The sequence below is a fragment of the Pempheris klunzingeri genome, chromosome 18 (assembly GCF_042242105.1).
Source record: "Pempheris klunzingeri isolate RE-2024b chromosome 18, fPemKlu1.hap1, whole genome shotgun sequence".
NCBI lineage: Eukaryota > Metazoa > Chordata > Actinopteri > Acropomatiformes > Pempheridae > Pempheris > Pempheris klunzingeri.
Window position 1 is genome coordinate 17361787 of NC_092029.1, and position 17444 is coordinate 17379230.

At 40.2% G+C, this 17444-nt stretch overlaps 1 protein-coding gene and 1 pseudogene across 6 annotated transcripts in view; one reads left to right on the forward strand and one right to left on the reverse strand.

The window, feature by feature from the left end:
* Nucleotides 1-6315: 6315 nt before the first annotated feature.
* LOC139218337 (toll-like receptor 5) lies at nt 6316-8838 on the reverse strand (annotated as a pseudogene).
* The window catches only part of LOC139218383 (dystrobrevin beta-like), a 29963-nt gene continuing 20748 nt past the window's right edge, over nt 8230-17444 (forward strand). For 4 of the 6 annotated variants that reach the window (XM_070849944.1, XM_070849948.1, XM_070849949.1 and 1 more), the window contains exons 1-2: nt 8230-8463; nt 15544-15594. The gene's annotated coding sequence lies outside the window, so the exon portion shown is untranslated. Of the gene's footprint in view, nt 8464-13021; nt 13096-15543; nt 15595-17444 lie in introns of those variants that run through there. The other 2 variants (XM_070849945.1, XM_070849946.1) reach the window with 2 other exon arrangements.

Below are 17444 nucleotides of genomic sequence, written 5' to 3' on the forward strand. Positions count from 1 at the left end.
GTTCACTTTCTAGATTTTTCTGGAGCTGGATGGTGATTAGATTAGATCCGCCCAATGAGGAGGAAAAATATTGTTAAAAGCTCCAAAAAAAAGCTAATAGTTGGAACCTTGAGTCAGGATTTCCTGGTCAAAACACTGCTTCTGTACTATACGTTACCAGTTGACTCACCAGTCAACTAACTTAACCACTGCTTATACTGACTACAAGTATGGCCACTTACTTAAAATGTAAGAAATAATGGAGTCAGTGGAGAAAATGACTCTCTGCTTTGCCTTATGGTGTGCTTTGCCTCCACCTCAAGGTTATCCTGATGCATAATGAAAGTCCTCATGGAGGAACGAACCCCAGTCTTACTTCTGATTGGGAACCAACTTAACAATTGTTACGCATTCAGCAAACAATAACACTTTTCCTAAATGATGATGATACAACATTTTAAAAAAACATGGTTAACATTGTTTCAGCACACCTGTGCAAAGGTTGACTCAGTGGCCTGTTGTATAGACAGCAGTCTGCAGTCTGTGTGTACAGTTTAGTGTCATGGGGTCTGCACTTGCTGGAGGTTAAGAGGAGTAGACAGTGGGGGTCAGGCTGACTAATTATCACTGTATTATTGATGCCAGAGATCCAGTTGCAGCTGAACCCCCTGCTGGGTTTAGGAGAGCACAAAGCAGTCATTATCGAGTGTGTAGAAACAACATTTTTTACCATTGTGCTGCTTTTTAACCAATTTTTACAATACTTGATAAACGGGATTGTCCCCCTTTGTGCACAAGATGTTTCATAACCCAAACATGAAACCATATCATTCATAATATCTGACAATATGCATTGTAAAGTCCATTGAGATGTCAAAGATGTTTAAAGGTGTGCACAACAGTTACTTCAACTTGCTTATTCCAGGGCCTCAAATGGTTATTTTCATTATGGATGAATCGCCTAACGCTTGTTTCAATCAATTAATAATTTGATCTAGAAAATGTCAAAAAAAAGATAGTAGATATCTTGATCAGAAGTTCCCAGAGCCTGAAGTGATGTCTTACAATAGCTGGTTTTGTCTGACCAACCTAAACCCCAAAGATTCAAAGTTAACACTGATAAAAAAGTACAGTGGTGTAGTGGTTTGCACTGTTGTCTCACAGCAAGATTCCAGGTTTGACCTGGTTTGGCCTGCTGGGGCGTCACTCTGTGGAGTTTGCATGTTCTCCACATAGGTTCTCTCTAGGAACTCTGGCTTCCCCCCCACGTCCAAAGACATGCAGGTTAGGTTAATTCGCGTCTCTAAATTAGGTCTGTGAGAGGTTGAATGACTGTCTATATGTGTCTGCCCTGTGATTGACTGGCGACCAGTCCAGGGTGTGCCCCACCTCTCACCAGATGTCAGCTGGGATTGGCTTCAGCCCCCAGCCACCCTTAAGGGTAAGCGGTGTAGATAATGAATGAAAACGGTGAACATCAGCAGATTCTCGTGTTTGAGAAGCTAGCAAGAAAATCTTTGACTTTTTGACTTCAGAGGCTACGTCCACAATAATTTCTAGCAAATACGGTAACCTCCTGATACTCTGTCAATCAGTAATAGAGAAGGAAAGGGTTAAAAAGGCAAAAATCATTTCTGTTGCACAAAAAACTGTTAATCTATTCTTCCACTGTCTCAACCATTTACAGATGCTCACAGGATTTTGTGTGTTCGGCCATCAGTATCTGGGTACATAATTGACCCAGTTTGTGATATAAAAAAAGAAGTGACTTGAAATGCTCCAAGGCCTCATGAAAATGTTCATGTTTGTGTTGTATAATGGAGGTTAAAATACATGCAACTACACCTTTAACGACACGAAAGGCTACAAATGGAATTGTATTACTACTTGTACATCAGGTCACCTATCAGGGTGGTATTTATCAGATAAGAAATTTACAGAATTTGAAAAATTGGTGTCCGCAATAGTGAAAACAGCTCCTTTAAATGTTTATCTGCTGTGTGCTGTTCATTACTGCCTTAAAAGATCGATGAATTATGATCTACAAATAGGGCAGACAGTGATTGGATTAAATAATTTAGGAGCAAAAGTATGATGAAAAACCAGCCTTTAAACACTGCTCATGTATAAACATTTTGTCTCATTAGTCAGTAAAATCTTCCATGTATGTTTCCCATCTGTGTCAGGGCTGTAAAATATTGTATAAATGTGTGTGTTGAGGGCTGTGGGGGCGGGGGAAGAGGGAAGAGGGAGGAGGGAGGAGGGAGGATGCCGATGGAGGAGGGGGGGATGGATGGATGGATGCAGGGATCCAAAGACAATCAGGAAGTGAAGATCGACTGTGGAGGAGGTGAACACTGGGCCTGTTTCCATGGTAACCTGCCAGTGAAGGGTGTTGGGGCGGGGATGGGAGGTTTGTGTATCTATATGTATGTATGTATGTAACATGGTGGGCCAGTCAGGCTGAGCTCACGTCTGGCTGAAAAAAATAAAAATCTAATAAAGACACTGTCACAGGCGCCTGCTGGTCCATCAGTCACGTTAAATGCCTCTAATCAATAGCAGGAGATTTGTGTCAGGTTAGTGTGTGTGTGTGTGTGTGTGTATAGCACCCAGTGTACACGTGTGAGATCACCCTCAAGAGCAATAACGTTCAGTTTTATCACACTTCATTAGGAGTCCCATTGGAGCCGAAGCTATTCCTAATGCGTTCCACATTACATGCAGCATTATGATCCAAAATCACAGTGTAACCACACCACAGGCCAGCCAGCAGCCGTACACACAATATCAGTCACTGCAGCAAAAAAACCAACCAACTAACCCCAAGACATAGTATCTTTAGTAGGAAGTTATGAATTACACACTACTTTCTGATCTCAAAGGAAGAAGTAGTGGTAAAATAATTCCTTGGTATGACTATTGTATAGTCCACATGGGTAATACACTCCAGCCTATGAAACACTAACAACTACTGTAGTACAGCAACAGCAATGATATAGTAATAGTCTAATACAATATAAAGGTAAATTTGCTAAATACCATCCCACAGGACAGTTAAACATTCATACACAAACACGTTTCATTGTAATAGACTAGATCTGCAGCTGATAACTATTTATATCATCGACTGATCATATTCTTTGGCCACATTAACAGCTGTCCCACCTCCAGGGATGGCGACGTTCAGATGGTTGGTTGGTACACCCCTTCCGTCCAGACTTTAATGAGTCAATAACTATTGGATGGATTGAATTTTTTGCAGACATTCATGTTCCCCAGAGGAACCTGACTGATGGTGATCCCCTGACTTTTTATGTGACCATATGTTGTATATCTATATGTTATATATAATACATGTTTTTTCCATATTACTCTGATGGTTTCTTTAAGAGAAAAAAATGAAACAATGCCAGTAAAAGTGTAGTTTATATGTTGCTCCCTACTATGATATGCTGTGGCAACGCACACACACTCAAGTCTGTGATTTATAAGCAGCATTCACGCTAACCTGCACAATCAGGTCTGTTGGTGAGTCATGAGTGGCAACATACACACACACACACACACACACACACACACACACGTCATAAACCCGCCGCATGTCGTTAATATTTCATGACCAGAGAGCAGCTTTATTAGGACAGTAGGCGTGTACATTTTTTATTCAGTCACACTCCAAGTTAACATCAGATGGTAAACAAATTAAACACAGATTGAGCTCTGTAAATATTTACCAGTTCAATTAGAGAAATAATACAAGTGATTGCAATACAGGATCCTGCCTTGGACACTGAAGTAAGCAGGTTATGTGCTGTTATTGGCCAGAAACACCTCACTGACATTGAACAGAACACTGTTACTGCTGTTGGCCTCATTCCCTATTTAATTTATTCAGTTCATCTCATCGTCCATCATCCATTTGATGCTTATTCTTGTTCCATTTTTATGAATCCATGGGTCACGCAGCTCCCCACAGGTTCCCTCTTTTCTCTAATTTATCAGAAGTGCACATTTTCTCCAGCTGTGAAAAGTCTGGTTGGTATTGTTGTAGAGGTAGACACACTGTTGACAGGGGAGCATGGAGAGGAACAGTCAGTGGTTGCTAACTGAACTAATGCTGCCCTCTGCTGGAAAAGAAGGATTATGCAGCTTCTGTGTCGGCTCAGAGGGAAGGCTGCTCATTTTTAGCCATAAAATACAGAATAACTGCTGGGAGTGAAGTATTTACTGAAAGAGAAAAAGCCTTTTGAGCTCCAGTGGACTTAAACTAACTTTGTCTTCAGTCACACAGATGATCTCAGGTTGTTTTTGAATGACCAGGTTTATGTGTTGAAGATCACAACTTCTACTGGTATTGGACAGTAAAATGGATGCTCCAGTAGGCTGCTCTTGTAAAGTAACTCAGTTTTGAATGAATAAACCATTTCAGTCGTTTCATGTTGCAATTGCTGCCTCCAGTTGTGTAGTTTTATGTCGGTGGTTGTTGTGGCTGTGGGAAGCAGTGCAAATTGGGTGCAAACTTTATTTTCATTGCACTTATTAAACTCAACAGGTATTAACTTTGACTGCCATTAATTGGAAGAAGACAATGATTTAGGCCACACAGAGTGAGGGCATTGTTCTCTGTGATGAACATTCATTAACAACACAACTGTAGTACCGGATTCACTCATTTCTCTCAATAAATTAAATGCAAATCACATGCTCAATTATGAATGAATTAAGGTGCAGCAAAAGATGGTGACTGTGTTAAAGGGGTGTGCAGCGTTGGTGGAGGCAGAATGGGGGGGGGGGGGGGGGGGGGGGGGGGCACTTTCAGGATCAACCTACACAATAAAGTTGGTGACAAATTGAAAGAATTATGACAACGATGCTGATGTTTCCATACAGAACACATAAGGGGCCACCGAATGGTTTGATGAGTGTGAAAATTATATCTGATGAGCGCAGCAGTGTTTTTCCAGCCTTAATCTACTAGAAGTCATTCATCCATTCATTTTCTTTGCCTGTTTTTAGTGCTCAGAGTCATGGGGAGCTAGAGCTTCTCCCAGCATGCATTGGAATAGAAGTCAAGCTTTTTTTAGGATTATTCAGCAGCCCCTCCTGCTGGTATAATGACAGGCACACACACACAGTGAAGCTTAAGCATAATGTCAACGTTATGGAATCTTACATAACTTCAACCCCAAAACCTATAAAAATTCAGAAGCAAAAAAATATCTTGATTTCCTCGTCTTTTTGTGCTCGAGAGATGTTTTAATTCAAGATTCAAGATGTTTATTTGTCATGTGCACAGTAAGAACACGATGGTGACACTGAGCAATGAAATTCTTACTTTGTTCGTTTCCCTCCACATAGACACAAGAATAATATAATAATAATAATAATATTATATTATAATATAAATAATAATATAATGCTCACGTAGAAATACAACAACACTGATGCTGTGACTGCTAATGCAGACGGACAAGATAACTTCAAAAATACATCATTAATTAGTTGATATTATTGTTGTAGTACATATGTGAAGAAAAACATTGCCGCAGCTGATGAAATGCATGTCTTTCTTTCTTTTTTTAGAGAATCCATTCATTTGATTAATTTCCAACTTGCACTGTCAACAGCAAAGTGAGCACATACGACATACTCTAATTCCCACATGTTTCTTCATGACAGCTAAAGCTGCAGATATACAAAGGCAGTGATGACTGACAGTGTTATGCAGTGTTAGGAGCAAGCGGAGGAGCTGAGTGTTTTCACCTGCCAACTTCGACACATCCTCTGAGGGGTCTTAAATCTGTACAGAAGCATGATTAGAACATCAGACAATGCTCCTTGTAAATGTTGGTTTTACAGCAAAATAGAGGTATCTTCACTAGGTTGCATTAAAAAAATGTCTTTCAAGAGCTTTTACACCCACTTGGTTTGAAGACCACTGTCTGTTTAAGATGTTTGCTGGTTGTTTCCCACCCAGGCAGACGTTTTTAAATGTATTTTTATTAATGGAAACATGATATATCATTAACTGCTATCAACTACATTTCCATTATAAATGTATTTTTAAAAGCAATGATTAAAATGACATCTTAGAATACAGTTGAATACATTATCTTTAAATGGTTTGTTTGTATTACATTTACAGGTTTTAATATGCTTTTTTCTTAGATTACACGATTTGGTGCATATTACAAATTTAGATCATACAAAAAACATCATGTGATGAACTCAAATCAACAATACACACCAGCTGTGTTTAATCCCTTGTAATTTTCTAGGTGTCTCCCTGATAGGATGCTCTCATTTTTGCAGCTTTTGCAGCTTTGGCAGCTTTTACTGCTGTGCGTTGGTCTCCTTCATCCAGGTGAGGAAGCTCCTCAGGTTTGGATCGCAGTGAAATGGGTTCACTTTTAGGTCAAGGAAGCTGAGGAAGCGAAAAAGCGGCGGAGTCAGGGGAGGCTATGAAGTTGTTGGAGAGGTTGAGTACTTTGAGACTCTTGGGTGAGACATCAAGCTGGAGATAAGTCAAGGCACTGAATGAGAGGTCCATTTCCTCTACGGAGGTGAGACCCTTGAAAATGCCCTGAGGAAGAGACTGCAGCGTGTTGAACCTCAGGCTGACGGCAGCACTTGACGGCTTTCAAGTTGGGAAGTCCACTAAATGAGCCAAAACCCAGCACGCCAATGTGATTGTGAGACAAGTCTAAGATCTGCAGGTTTGTCAGAGAAGCAAACGTGTTAGAATAGATTTCTCCGAGCAGGTTGTGTGACAGGTTGAGCATTCTTTAATGTCCCTGAAGACCTTCAAAGGCATTTCTGTGAATCTGATTCACTCTGTTGTGGGAAACGTGACTTCTTTCAGCGGACTGAAAACCCCCCGTTGCAATGGAAATATCTACCTACCTATATCTACCTGTTTTTAGACAGATCAAAAGTGAAGACTGATCTGTTCTTCAGACCTCCAAATGTGCAGTGGTCTGGATCAGGGAGTTTATTAAATGAAATAAAGATCTTAGTCCCTTCAGTGGCTCTGAAAAACTGTTTTGCTCAGTTGCTCAATATGTTACTAGATGCTTCTCTGATTTTAAGAAGACTTACTACTGTGTGCACTTGCATTAGTGTTATTTCTGTGACAGTGAAGTAAGATGATGATGTATAGCATTATGAATAAAATGATCCTAAATGGGTAGTTCCATTACATTAAAGCAAGTGATGGATCAACTAGCCAATTAATGTTCAAATTAGGTAGCCTGCATAATGTGCTCGACGTTTCATCTCCATTGTTATCAACTCAAAGCACTGCAGTGTGCAGGGATGTGTGTGATGTGTGTGTGTAGTTAAATCACACAGGGCTGGTGAATTTCACAACCTTTGGAGAATGAAGGTTTGTCAAATACTATACAGGGAGAAAGAGAGACTGGCTGACTGACACTGTGACAATAATGATACAGCCTCTCCTGGTTCGGACTGGTACAGTATAAAAATAGTACAAGTAAGAAACAATCTTATTGTGCTTGAACTTTACTTGAGTATGCTTTTTTATATTTACTTCCTTCCGGTGAAGAAAACATGCAGTGCCATCTAGGGTGCCCCCCAAGTGCAGAAAACACAATACAGCGCCCTGTAGGGTGCCTTTCCAGTGGAGAAAATGTAACGTATTGCCATCTATGGTGCCCTTCCAGTGGAGAATACATGCAGTGCCATCTAGGATGTCGTTCCAGTGGAGAGGATGTCTGTCAGTGCTAGAAAATGAGCTGACCTGTACGAGCCGGGGGGTGAAATGGTTAGAGGTCCCATGTGTGCTTTAATTACAAAAGTGTAAAGTCTGAGCCGTTTTAATCTTAACCAGGAATTAGAACTTTACTGTATTTGATTCAGTCACTGTACTCAAGTAAAGTGTTTTAAAGCAGTTTCAGCCTAGTTTGTTTCACCACTGGACACAAACTATAATTCATGACACTGTTCATGTACTTGAGGAGCCAAAATGCACAATTGTAAAATATCCACTCACTAAAATAACCACTTATAAAAGTTAGACAGTTAATCACCGACATACTTTTGGCAGCAGAGTTAAGTTAAATTAACCAGATTAAACCTGAGTTATTAAGAGTCTGGTGAGCGCTGGGTTGGTTTGGTGCGAGCAGCGCACACCGCTCTGTGTCACAGGGGCGGGGGCAGGACGGACCGAGGAGAGGAGTGACTTTCTTTCAAAAATAGTAGCTGCGCTTCATCTCAGCAGCAGCAGCCGGTACAGCGGCGACGGCGGGCGGGTACGGAGGGTGTGAAACATGGCTGGTTACGGAAATAAATAACAGGACCGGGACGGTATCATTTAAACCAAAGAGGAGGCCACAAAACACGGTGAAAAGAGGAAGCGGATATCTCCAGAGAGAAGAAACTGGGTTACAACTAAAGTCAGTGCCACACGTTTCAGTGTTGATGTTGGTTTTTAGCCACGAATACCTGCCGAAAATAGTCCCGGTGAGTAGAGCCCGTCTCTCAGAGGCTGTGTGAAAGGATATAGTATGGTATGAAAGATAAAAGTTTAGGTTTTAGTTGATGTATGAGTGAGTTTTGATATAAAACTGAATCCGAGTTTGGAGAGAGTGACTCAAGGAGCACATTCATTCGGGGGAACAAGGTGAACAGGGAGTTAAACTTTTCTGCAATATGGCCGCTCAGATGTCACATCTTCCCAGAAGTAGGCAGAACTAAAGTGAGTTTTGGTTCAAGTGTTTTTGAAATTCACCGGAGCTCAAAGTTTCCACCGAGGACTGTTGAAATATTGTACTCGAAACTGTTTTGTTCAGTTCGGCGTCCCTCTGTGTCCTGAGTGCAGGCGGAGACCAAAGTCATGCCCACTTTTCAAATCAAAACTACTATTAGTCTCAGACCTGTACTGTGTGGTGCTGCTCTCCTCTACGGGACGAACCTGATTTCATTCAAAAATCTGGCAATTTTACGCTATCTGGCATGTCGCCACACACACAGGCTGTGTGAAACATAATAACTTGGTACTTTTTTGAAATCTTCACTTTCGACTGGGAAATTCGGCCCACTTCAACAATCTCTGATTCAGGCTTAGTGTGGCATGCATGTATGTACAATTATAGTGCAACAGGCTGAACACAGTAAGGTAGTAATAACTAGTAAGGTTTTTTTATATAAAGTGTGCCACTGTTAAGGACAATACATCATGTCAGGAGGGTGACATGAAGTGGTCTGATGAAATGTTAAATGTTTTAATGAATCATCAACAATCATTACATCTGACCTGTAGGGTCAGCTGGAATGATTCATCACACCACGACCTGCCAAAGAGTGACACCAGAGACTGCCTGAGCATCTCTAGCACAGTATGACAGCACCACCCCACCCCACCCCACACACACACACCTACACCCCAGACTGTGTTCAGAGCATAGCGCAGGTTCTAAAATAGTATAAAAAACAGGGTAAGTTCTGCCTGTAGTCTCCATAGGACTAAGCTGTGCCAGAAGATTTCTGATGGAAATCTGAAGTCGTCATTCTACAAAGTTAATATCCAGGGCTGCAAACATAATGCATGTTAGGGTACTGTTTAGTGCGTCAGTATGACAGTAGAGGAAAAGAGAATACAACTGGATTTTATGTGTTTATTCTCAATTTTCTTAAGATGGCAAAGCAACAATATAATTTGTAAGACAATGTTTAGTTTTTTTTAATATAGATCATTTTTAAAAATAATTCAATTACTTTTTCAGCGTGACATTTTATTTAATCTCTAAACATATTATACTTTGCTTTCTGTGTCCCTAAATATAGTTTTCTTTTTCAGCAACTGTTATTTTGCCAGTTAAAAGGTACACAGAGGCCATCAGAACAACAGTGCTGTATTTATACTTTTGTTTTATCAGCAGCTTAGGATCAAACAGGTAGGCAATGGTCAAGTTCAATAGCAAGCAGTTAAAGACTGCTTTAGAAACATATGGTAGTGTGAAAATCCAAACCCTTGACCAGAAACACAATTAGTGTATTTTTAAGTGTGTGTCCAGTCAGGCTGCAGACCTTTGCAAACTGCTGCTCCCTGTGGGGGAAGCCGTGCAGAGGGATGACAGACACACTGGTGGGCTGTGTCCCACGCTGTCCCCTGAGGGTCTTTACTTTTTTCCCTGGTAGATGGAAATGGTGTGCTTGCATTCAGCATTGAGTGATTTGTTTATATAATTTACAAGACAAATGAGAGAGCAAACCAAGAATTAACCGTCCAAACTTTCCAAGCTTGGTATTTCATCCGATCTACCTGCAGAGGATCCTTCGTGGTTTCTTCACATCAGCCTCTACTTCATAACATGTCATCACAGTGGCTCCATGTGGAAAGATTTAGCTGTTGATTTACAGTAATGCTGATTGTGTTACCGTCTCCACTGTGGGTGTGGGGATAATAGCGGTGAGGGTGAAACCTATGATTAGAAGAAGTCATTTCTATCCAGCCTCTCGATTATAGAATTTCCCGAGAGTTAAATTATAGTGAAATTTAAGTATTCCTCATTTTGCGTGTAGGAGCAGTTGGATGGCTCTCCACTACTCCTGGGGGCCTCAGACCTCTTTGCTCGTTTACTGGTTGGAATGTCTGATGTCTCTGAGTTAAGTGAAATGAGAGACTAGTTAACCAAATTAAGTTTGTTTGATTTACCAATGGTTTGTTAAGGTCACTCATAGTACTACCCTTCAGTCTGTATGTTCGTAGATCTTCTGTAGAACTTCTAAATCTATTGGAATCTAGTACAAATACTTGGATTACTTCTGCTGGGTCCCAACTGTACAAAAATAATGTGCCTGATATGGAAATGCTCAATCAAGGGCAAACAAATTGATGAAGCTAATCATTCAGTTGCATGGCTTAGATACCGATGTAGGGGATCGTTGTGTTTAAGAATGAATTAAGTTGAATTTGGGGATCTTTTGTTTACACTTGTAAGCTGCTTACACTCAGGCTGCAAGTTCAATGTTGGATGATCAAACATTTTTACTTGTTAAGATCTCAGGACGCACTTCACTTTCACTTCTTATTTTTTTTTCTTTGTGCATCTGTTGTGCTCTCTTCCTGTCTCTTTCATCATGTCAGTTTCTCACTCTTACCTTCTTCCCTACTTCTCAGTACATCTTGATTTACAGGTTTACACAGGTTTGTTTAAGTGTAAATGGACGTGAGAGGAGTCTGATAATAGGGCACCCATGCTTTGTTCACAACAAGCAGCACCGTGTTGCTGTAAAACAATGCAGGGGTTGCATGTTTCTTCAGGTACTAGTGACGCAATGAAATACAACCCAGGATGGGCAGTTTTAGTGATAGATCAACGTGTTTGAAGGCTTTTCAAATGCCAGATCATTCTAGAGTTATCAAGGTAGCCAGTGTTTTAGCTGTTTACTGATTAGTTTAGTAGTAGAAAAACAAGTTCTCTTCCAAGAATGTGTGCTTGCAGGTGGCGTTGCATTGTGGGAAATGTTAAGCCAGGTTCAACTTTTTTGTCACAGGCAGCCTTTTGCTACTGATACCCACTGTGTCAATGCACATTAATCTTCCATTGCTTAAGGGGAAGCTGCATTTCTTCAAGCACTGCTTTAGTCTGTCTGAATACGGTCTCGGAGAGCTTAAAATCAAACTGGGGTCAAGACGGTTTTTAGAGTTTTCCTAGTTTGGGTACATCAGACTGATTGGATGGGTGGAATAAGACCAATTCCTTTGGGGTTTTCATTCAAAGTTTTCGACCTGTTAACGCCTCTATAACACCACGTCTCCACCTCGCTATGATGCACCATAACTTCTGAACCAGTCCTCCAAACACCCTTGGTATGCTAGCTGCCCATCCTAAACATGTAACAAGAGATGCCCTGCTTCTGTTTTTACCTGCCTGGCGACACCCTCGGGGTCATGCAGGGTCAGTCGGGTTGTCTCTATGGCACCACAGGGATCAAAGATCAGGACTGAGAGACTGGGCAAGCTTGAGAGACTTTTGCTTTCAGTTCAACCTGCTTGTAATCAATGCAGTTCAGAGTGATCCTCTGTGGAATAGAAGATAAGATGTTTGGTTTTTTTAACATGAAAAATGTGAAATATTTGTTGATTCCACCATCAGACATTTTCTGATTGTACTTTTTTGACTGTAAATTGAGTGTCATTGGGTTTTGGACAGTTCATCAGACAAAAAAGCAATTATGATGGATAATTTTCTATTTTCTGCCATTTTAAAGACCAATCAATTATTCTGCATATTATGAAATTATTAGTTACCATCATGTAACACTTAACTCTCCACTGATACCGAGCAGGCTGTTACAGCTACTACAAATACTGCTCTCCTACTAAGACATGTTCATGCATGCACGCAACAGCATATTGGATCAATTCATCTTATCAAGGCCTCCAATAATCGACCACTGTAGTATCAACCCATTCATACACATTCAGTCAAACAAGTATCATACCAGGGCTGGATTACATTAACTGGTCCAAATCCGATTTGTTGATTCCGGTTTGTTGTAAGAAAAAAAACTTCAGCTAAAATCTCCCAGCATTTTGTTTAATACCTAATGACATTTTATTTGTTCTCCATTACGCCTTAAATGTTTCAAGACGTCAAGTCTTTGAACTGGCCAAACTTCCAAGTTTCTCAATTTCCTGAAACCATGACGTTTTCAAAATTAATTTTGAAAGTTGCTGCAGAGCTTTCAGAGGTATTTCTGGGTCCGGCCAAAGAGCCTCATCTGTTTCGCGTGTCACAGTAAACGGTCGTATAGAGGATAAATGGAGCTCATAAGTATTTCAGTAACGTCTGTGTCTAAAGTTGCAGCGTACTGTACAATATGTATATATATCATGTAAAACACACACACACACTGGTAAGGTTCTGTCAGGGCAGACAGTGAGAATAGCGAGCAGCTGCAAATGGTAATGTGGTCATGTGGCATGCATGGTGTGTGCGTGGTGCGCAGAGGGTGGTAAACACTCTCTTACCCCTCTTTAGTACCCCCTCGCCTGCCTGACGCCTGTTTCTGTATTGGTGTCGTTGCTGTATCGCCTCTTCTGTCCTACTACACTTGAGTTTGTGGATTCACCCACAAAACACAGCGGTGAGTCAAATGTGGGTGACGATTTTGGCTACGAAGCTATGAGTGTGTGTGTGTGTGTGTGTGTGTGTGTGTGTGTGTGTTTGTGTTTGTGTGGGTGTGTGTAAGGGATAGAGAGTACAGTTTGTGAAAGAGATGTGTATGTTGTTTTTTTGGACTATTTGCCTTTTTCAGGTGTTGGGCCTGAAAGTGTGTGTGTGTGTGTGTGTGTGTGTGTGTGTGTGTGTGTGTGTGTGTGTGTGTGTGTGTGTGTGTGTGTGTGTGTGTGTGTGTGTGTGTGTGTGTGTGTGTGTGTGGTTAATGGACAGGTGCACTGGTTGGGTGGTCTGCACTGATGTGACGCCCCTCTTACACACATGATCACACACACATAAACACCCTGTAGTGAGCAGAGAGAGAAACAGTAAATGTCACAATATTTACATCGTGCAGTCCATACGTGATTACTTGAATGTCCACATGCAGTACTTATATATAGGGCAATTGTAATTTTATATAATATTCATCAAATCATAATCTGTGGATTGTTTTTTTTAAGTAACTGATGAATCATTTAGACTCTAAAATAGCAGAAGATAATGAAAAATAGCCAATTATAATTTCCCATGGTGACATTTTCAAGTAGCATTTTCAGTCAGACTGAAAAAGCACCAAATCCTGACATCTGAAAAAATAGTAACAACATGAACTTATAAATGAAAAGATCTTTAAGTATTAATGTAGTATGAAAATAGACATTAATTTGTCTAACTGATTAATCGACTAATTGTTTCAGCCCCACTTTTGCATGACAGCATCATTGACTTGCCCTCTTTTTCTATCATCAACACAGCTTGCTATCATTAAAGAGAAAAAGGATATTATTGCCAATGTGATTCTAAAGACATCAGGTCTAAGTCAAAAGCAGCAACTACTTTGCTGCTGACTTATAGTTTACCATTTATGCTTTCCTTATGCGCGTTGATACTGAGGCTTTTGACTTTCCATCTTAAAGATAATGAAATACATGCATTATGTCTGTATCAGCTGTTTGTGTGATAAACATCCACAGCATCTGTCCTGCTTGTGACACCTGCTTACAGCTGTCTGCCTCCAGTAGCTTGTTCACAGTTATGTCCACGCTGGATGTGGTTCATGTTCAAGTCAAGTTTTCTGTGCATTCACACTCACTTATTTAAAGCTCTCTGCATGAATTCAGCTTCGTCAACATACATTTCATCCTCAGAAATGTAACACAAGTGTACAAATAGAATATTCTGTGCTCATTGCATCCATGAGGCTCAAGTTAGACTGTGTTTGTTGGACAATATTGTCATTCTTTGTTGTGGGAGGTTTGCTGTGAGAGCTTGCCTAATTATATTTGTTATAGTTTGTTTGGGAAAGATTTTGTTGGCACTCTGCAGCTGTTCAGCACTTGTTGTCTTTACTAATATTATTCAACAAGTATACTAGGTTTTAATGAAGGAGTGGATGGTATTATTTAGAGCCATAACTTGTTTCCAGGTTTTAAAGAATACTTTCAGTGCATATGTGAAGAGGATCATGGTACTGATTGACTTTACAATTTGAATAACCTTAAATGATGCAGAAAATCTATGGGAGAAGTAGTAATGCGAATTGACAAGTGTGACTGTAGCATTAACAGAGTGAGTGCTTTGTGGATCATGGTGTTAAATCTGATAAGTCATATTTGTGATAAAATGCTGCCAGTGAAATCTCTTTAAATCTGAGTGACCTTCCACAGCTGAAAGTGAAACTGTGAGCACATGAAGTCATAAAATGTGGAACTGATAAAAGTGTAGTTTTGTATTTGTCATTAGTTTTCATAATTATTGTTTTTCTTTTCGGTTTCAGTATCAGTGTTCTATTATAATATGTGAGTTATTTGTCAGGGGCAACATTAAAGGAGTTCAGAATCAGTATTACAATGCAAACACAATCACTTTGTGAAGGCCATTGACCCCCAGTCATTAAGACATCCCGGCTTGTGTTGACAAATTTGACCGAAACTTAAGTTAACTTAAACATTTCTTGTATATTTTTCTTTTATTTTAGTTAGTTTTGTAAGTATGCAACCTTATGTCAGTCAGCTTTTGTTTTTATGAAGTCAAGTTTACAAATCTAATTTTTATTTTCATTTTAGTTAACCTAAATGTTGTTGTTTTTTTCACACCTAGCCAACTTTTAGTTTTAGTTTATTATAATAACCTTGCTACAGATTACATAACTGATCAGAATTTATTTACAAAAAAACAAAATAAAAAGCCACTTTTGTTTTTGATGACAATCAAACATGCACAGGTCTACTGTGTGTATAGATATGTAGGAGAGAGTGGTTGTGGTTGGTGTGTGTCCTCTGCTGTCCCCAAAGAGCCTTTGACATTATTGTCTACAGACTGAAAAGACTTTTCAAACTTTTCAAACTTTCTCTTCTCTCTGTCTCTCTGCTAGACGTCCTTTATTGAGGCTCCTCTGTCCTGTGTGACCCCCTGACACAGAGAGGTATGACCACACACACACACACACACGAACACATGCACAGTGTATATGGCGATGCAGAGGCACCGTGCTTTTACTGAAATATAGGCATTCAGCTATGTTTTCTAAACCCTGTCTCAAGCCTGAAGCTAGCAGAAGATTGAGAGTGTGTCCCCTGGTTCAGAGTGTGTGTATTCAGAGCAGGATGAGTTGCTTGTGTGTTTGTTTCCGTAAAGCTCAGCAAATGTCAGCCATAATAAAACACCATGGTGCAACAGCAGTGTGCATCGCCACCCACACAAGCATGGAAGAGCAACACACATGCAGTCAGCTGTATATATACCCCACCACGTCTGCTGCCTTCTCTTTCTTTCTCTCCCCCCTGATACATTATATGCTGTGGCTATAGCTGAGCTCCTGAAGAGAAGGCTTTAACCAACAGAGCACAAATGAACTGTGTCAGTCATCAGTCCCATGTGTGGGGCTTTTATTTCCACTGGAAACATGCTGCACACGATGTTGCAGGAAATTTTGTGGTTGATGTATTGATGTTTTAAAAGCCGACACAATTTGACAGCTGTAGTGACTGTAAGCGAAGAACTGCTTCAGCATAATGTTGTATGTTTACCATTATCACCTATATTTCACTCAGCCGATGTTTTATTTTTTGAGTCATTTTTACTTCTGTAGCTGCAAGTGTATTGTTCATCTGTGAAGCAGGGACCTGTTTGATTTGGACATCACTTTCTGGAAAAATGTCTGGATCTGCTTCCTGTGACCAACGTTTGTACTTCGCCCCAGTGATTGTGAAAGTGGCAGCCAAGCTGTTCCTGGCCCTCTGACATAGTTGGGGGTAATTGCAGGAAGGGTAATTATAACTAAGATGGTTTAAAGCTTTCAGAGTTAAAATAGGAAGCAAACCTCACAGACCAAATGTTCCTCCATGTCAGCTGCACAAAGACAGACAGGCATAGACAGACACACATACAAGATGCCGTTATCACTGAGGCCAGGCTGGAAATAACAATTTACCATGGGAGTCCAGTGTGGTAACTGGTGATACATTTGGAGTCAGTCATAGCTTTTTTTTTTTGGCTCATGTAACATCCAACAGACCTTCAGAATTAGCATCAATAAAACTTCAGCAACAGGCTTTTCATTGATTCACATGCATCCACCTGTTCCACTGCTTTCCTTTAGTGTATTTGCTTTCAGTTCGAGAGTTAGATGAAAAGGTTGATACCGCTCTCATATCTGTCCACTAAATACAAAGTTAAAGCTAGCAGCTTTTTGGCTTAGCTTAACATGAATTCTAAACGGGACAATTTGCCACTTCAATAATTGGAAGAATAATTATTAGAAATGATAAAATGAATCTTTTATTGCACCGTTCAAAACAACAGTTTCAAAGCTCTTCACAAAGAAGGATAAATAAAAGACAGCATGAGAACAATCAAATAGAAATCAGCAGAGAAGAAATAACAGCTAAAAGTAAAGGATAAAATAATGGCTAAAAGTAACAAAATAAGAGTAACAGGTAAAACGCCCATGTCAACAGATTTTTTTTCTTTTTCAGCGTCTTTTTTTTTCTCAATTGTTCCCAATGAGGAGAGAGTTAATGCGACTGCCTTGAGAAAGGGCACTGGACCTAGTGCCTTTTTTTTCAAAGCGCTTCACTTTCTTGGGTGAGTGTTTCTTGTTGAAAACCTCTGAACTTTTCAGAAAAGCACTGTCACAATCAGTCCAGACAAGCCCATTTGTGGGAGGACTGAATAGATCACCTAGATACAGAACTGACAAAGACATTATGTAACGACTAAGATAAACTTTTAATGTGGAGCTCAGGATTAAAGTTCTGTTCTCCAAGTGGTCAG